The sequence below is a fragment of the Sparus aurata genome, chromosome 19 (assembly GCF_900880675.1).
Source record: "Sparus aurata chromosome 19, fSpaAur1.1, whole genome shotgun sequence".
NCBI lineage: Eukaryota > Metazoa > Chordata > Actinopteri > Spariformes > Sparidae > Sparus > Sparus aurata.
Window position 1 is genome coordinate 8,442,776 of NC_044205.1, and position 5,882 is coordinate 8,448,657.

The window sequence follows — 5,882 nt, forward strand, 5'->3', positions numbered from 1 at the left end:
TATGTTGTCTCTGATTTTTTTGTACATTCATGAACATTGTACATCATGGGATGCAAGAGAAAGCTTGGACAGTTATGCCAGTACTTTAAAATATTAACTGAACTTAACTGGGTGTGCAGGTGGGCAGCTGTGGTTCAGGGGTAAAGCCAGTGTCTTGTTATTGGAGGGTTCGATTCCCCTGGTCTGCATGTTGAAGCGTCCTTGGACAAGATACTGAACCCAAAAACCTGCTCCTTATGTGCTTGTCGGCACCTTGCATGGCAGCCATCAGTGAAAATCCAGTCATCACCATCATGCTGGAGCAATACTACTTAGCCTCAAGGTTTCCATGTGACAAGACTTAATTTAAGAGTATGCACCATGTGAGCACAACACACACATCTGTTTGATGAAGCTTCATTCGTTACATTAACAACAGCAGTTTGACTAAAGTATTGTATTCAGAATTAAAGTAGCTTTAATCGTCATTTTTGTAATTTGAAAGCAATAAGCATGAGACGATAGTGAAACATTTCTCAGCTAATTAACTATATATTTCCCTCGGGAGTTCGCATATTTGCAATTTCATTTCAGTTTTTTTCCTGTGTTTTATTCTGGAAAGTTTCTCACTGAATCTTGAGACTTTGGCAAAAACATGTCCAACGAAGAAAAGTGATAATTCAGTTGAAAATGAATAACATTTTCTTGTTTAAAATAATCAAGGTTGATCATCTGTGACTCCTTTGCATGTTGCAGGGTGTAGCATTTTTACATTATGTTTGTTTATCATTTTTTTGATTTACATGATTATATGCCAGCCCAGCAACTACAATACCAGTTGTCCCAAAACAAGAGAATGACATTTCTATTTGAAAAAACATTAAAATGTATAATAAAAACTCAAGATGAAAGAGTAGAATGAAAAACATCTTTAAGACTAAAAGCAGTGAATTTTCAACAATATTTATTCTTATTCAACCAACAAATGTAAAGTCAGCGAGTCCATATCAGGCCATGAATGGATTCAGGCCATTAGATCATTTATTGATCTACCAAATGTTGTTCAAACTCACAAAAGGATGAAATGAGCCTGATATGTTGTCATTTGTAGTACCAAACTATTTGTATAAAGTTATTAATCCATGCAACATTGACTTGAGTGGTGAAATTGTTAGACTTGTTATTAGGCCTCAGTCACCACCTCTGGCTCCATGTCAACACATTGTATACTCCTTTGTTACATTACAGTACTGAGGTTCAATATCTAACCTAAGTTTAAACAATGCTGTAATCATTCTGTCTCACCTCAGCTGAATCAACACCGCAGATGAGTTCTAAGAGGGGAGAGACAAAATGATTCTTTTTTACAAAAACCTGAACAGAACATAACCCTGAACAGTTATTGATGTGCAGACTGTGCGCTACCTCCTCTCCATGTAGAGGTACAACACCATTAAGCCATAACAATTTTTTTTTTCTTCCTAAAATTGACCTACTTTAGTAGAAAATAATTGCCGTGTGGATCAAGGAATCCAATATACAGAAATGATGATCCTAGACATAGGACACGTTCAGATGGCTCCCGGCTGCGTTCCAGGACAGAATGCATCGAAATATGAATCATTGCTTTGATTCCGACGTTCAACATGTAACTTTTTCTCAGCGCTACATTTACATTAAAGAACGATTAGCAATCTCCAATTAATATTTCTACCTTATCAACAAGCCTTGTTTTCAAATCTTGAGTCTTGAGGAAATCCTTTGTGATCTTTCCACAAAGTGAAAGACTCAATTTCAGTTAATCTACTAAATATAGCATATAATGAGTTGAAAGCACATTATTTTTTTTCTGTTTGGGAATTGTCTGGCAACAGGGTGTTAAAGGAACAGTTCACCCAAAATAGTAAGGGTCAGTCATTATACCTTTTTCTTTTTATTAATTACAAACTGATAATCACATTTTTTCATTATTTCATACCAAAGGATAAATAAAAGTAGTATTCTTCTGGTTATTGCATCCACTGTTTGTTGACGTGAGAATGAATACTGATGCGTTAGCTTGAGGCAGACGAACATACTGCATCGTATGAAAACATTTTCAGATATGTTTGACGTGATCATGTTTTATTTACTCTATAGTTTATTGTGTGTAGTTTAAGTGAGAGAAATGTCATTATTAAACGTAAACTGTGTTGCGTCTCAGATGCCGGTGTGCTGCAGATACAGACACACTTTGTCTGTCTTCACTCAGACTGACTCTGTAATGAGGAGCGAAGGGGGCATGATTGTGTCTCCCTGCTTAAGCCAACACTCCCTCTCTCTAGAAGCATCGCCTGTGACCGCCTGCTGGTCTTCTGCTGGCTGTTTGGTTTTCAATCTTTCTGCAGTGCCAGCAGCCCTCAGTGTTAGTCCTTCGCCCACTATTGTGACAGTGTTAGAGCTCCATCTGCTGGAAACAGCGCATGATGATTTGATTTTTATTTTCTTTTTAAATGTAGCACAGTAAGAGGCATGGAAAATAAGAGCACCGTCTTTGTTGAACTCTCACAATAAAACAGTGACATTTCCTGGTCTGGTAAAAGAATGTGTCATGAGCAGAGGGCTGCTCACACGTTGACCTGTAGATTCAATGGGGTGCATTATCGCGGTGGTATAGTGCTGAGCATAGCTGCCTTAACAGTACATTTATTGAACTTTAGGTGCTTTTTTAAACTGTGAAAACTTACTGCAGTTACTCTTAATCTGTGTGTTTGGATCCAGGTGTCATCCATGCGTAAAAGCTCAAAACCGGCCATGATGTTTGAGTGGCAACGTCAGGCGAGTTCAGAGAGCTGTCACACAGGTAGCTATGAAACCAAGTTGATGAGCATGCTAACTTTCTAATGTCAGTCAGATGTTCGCCATCACCACAGAATGGATCAACGTCTCTTCTTAGTAACACAGCAGCGACGATGATGTTACACTGGCTGCCGTGGCTGTTGACTCGGATGGCAGTGAAGTCCACTGTGGTGTCATTCTGACGGAGACAAAAAGGCATGTGTAGGTCAGTTACCAACTTCACATCCGGAGACATTAACTTTTAAAAGAGCATAAAACTGAAGTGATCACCACCGTAAGGCGCCCAGGAGGTGACATGGATTATGTGCTTTATCTTCATAGGGGTTTGCAAGCCACCATTCACAAGACTTCTCAAAAAGTCTACACTGGAGTACCAGGGGCAGGAGAATTAAAATGGACTACCAGGGGTGCGAACTGGCTCTAGCTTATTGTCAGACTTACCAGGTGGATGCTTTCATTACAAGGAAGGTGGGGGGGATACTATGGTCCCCAGGAGCCACAGTGGCTAACATGGGACCCAGAATTAAAATGAATTTTTATGTCTTTCTGACTCCTCTGCCAGGGTTTCCATAGGCCACGGTGCCCACCAGGGGCTCCTGTAGGAGACTATGGAGCCACTGGGGGCCATCTGGGAGCTGGATGGACCTAGGCATCTGGCTGCGCCTACCACTGTGAGTATGAGTCTTCCCAAACATTTTGATGTGTTACATCAGAATGGTGCCATTTAGAGTCATTTCATAATGACCAATTCTACTTTTTGGGACAGCAGAGACTACAAGGTGTACTTGCTGGACTTTTTGTTGTACATCTGGCCCAGGGGCGGTTCTAGGGGGGGCCCAACAGGGGCCAGTGCCCCCTTAACTCCAAGTCTGGACCCCCCTGTGGCCCCCCTGAATGAGTCTGCATTAATAACACAATGACAGATTTCTTGCAATGATTTTGTTTTGAAGGGAAAGGCAGAAATAAAGTGTCTCAGCAGTTTACTACCCAATCAAAATAGCTGAAATTGTAAACACTGTTTTGTCTGAATGAGGGATTTATCTTTTTTTCCGGGTTGTATGTGCCCCCTAACAAAAAAGCCGGCCCCAACCTGGCCCCCCATTGAAACTGGTCTAGAACCCCCACTGACGTGGCCTGAGAGACAGGAGTTCCATCATCTCTGCAAAAATTACAATAATGCAGAAAACTGGATAAGGATGGAGAACTATAAGTGTCTACAGGACATAAAGTTACATCTAATTGTGTTAATGGGGCATTAACATGTTATTGATTCCATCAAAGACAACACTGGACGGTTGCTCACATGGAAATATGAAATGTATCCATCAAAGACACAAATTACATGAATAACAGTGGTCTGATTTATGTTGCTATCAGCATCAAGTTACGCTCGCCTGTCAGAGAGAGACTCAGCAGAAATAGTGGAAACATGGTTCTGCTGTGAACTGACGCTTTGAGGGCTGGAAGTTGATGCTTCCCTCTCATAATTATAAGACACAGAAATAGGATACATCAGCACATTTGTAAAACGTCTAGTTCAACGGCTATATGCATAAAGGGAAAAACTGTCTCAGGATCCAGTTCACACTGGAGTACCAGGGGCAGGAGAATTCAAATGGACTACCAGGGGTGGAACTTGAAAAACTGTCTTAAGATCTGGCTTAGTCCACAAAGTAATACCAGGAGCGTGAAGTTTAAAACAGACTACCAGGGGCATTAAAATGGACTACCAGGCATGTTACATGTTATCAAAGCATCCAAATATATTTCACTAAAATAAAGCAGTAACATTTTATAAATAAGGAGTATTTGTGTTAGTGAAATTGGATGTGTCTTACTAAAATTCAGTATGTCAGACCATTAAATCCAAAAAGATTAAAATAGAAATCGAATAATTAATCTATTATTTTTCGATGTCGAATAAATATCTTGATAAAACAAGATAAGTTAAATATTAAAAAAATGATTCCTAGTTATATATGCACAGACACACACCCAAACACACACACACATACATACACACACACACACACACACATGCAAAAACAAACATATCCATAAAATTGAAGGGACAAAATATCTCTAGGTGAAGATTTGATTGAAAAAATGATCATAAAACATGCCCTCTTATTCTTGTTTGTTGTTGTTTGCTAAGTTAAAACTGCAGACGGTTATTATATTCTTATATTTCATCCTATTATTTCCTCTAAAAATTAGAGGAAAAGTAATTGGGGCATGCAATAAAACATGATTTTGACGGTGCCACCGTTCACTCCATCTGTAAAACCTCGTAATGAATAAATAAATAAATACACATTTACATGGTGAGTAAAAAAACAAACTGTTAATAAAGACGAATGACACTATGGTAATATAAGATAGATAAGACTTCACAGTAGAGGGGTATGCCTGTTTTTAATGCATGGCCCCAACGGCACTTAATGACATGCACTAATAACACAAAAATAAATGATTCCTTGTCCAAGTCCTGTTGCTCTCCAGGCCCATACTCTGTAGGTTATGTGAGCCATAGAGTTTAAAATGAGTCTATAAAAAACATTAGTTTTAAACCAGCTTTAGAATTTGGGTTTCAAACGTGGGGGAGATGGATAAAACCTATTTCACACCTTCAGCGCTCTTGCCCATTTTTAGTGTCCTTGTTAAGAGCTGTGGGGATGAGATAATCTTTCAAATGTATGTTTCTGCAGAAGGCAGAGATCATCCGGGATTCATTTAGCACACCGTGGCCCTACCTCGCCCCCGGGAAGTTTCCTCTGATCGTTGTCAGAAATGATCTCAGACTGTCAGAGTAAGTTATCACCACTGGGACGAGGGATAGGCCAGACTGCTGCGAGATCGTGTCTTCATTACTGTTAAAGGTGCCGCTGACCTCTGCCTTGATGTTTCTGAGCAGGCACCTCCAGAAGCCTCTGAGCCTCAACGCTCTGAGGATGGTGCCGGTGCCGACCTCTGTTGGTATATGTTTAGGATGATAACTGGATTTATGGAGGAATGCATGCCTATCTGTTTCTTTGAAAAAGACATTGGTGGCCAGTGATTTTTGG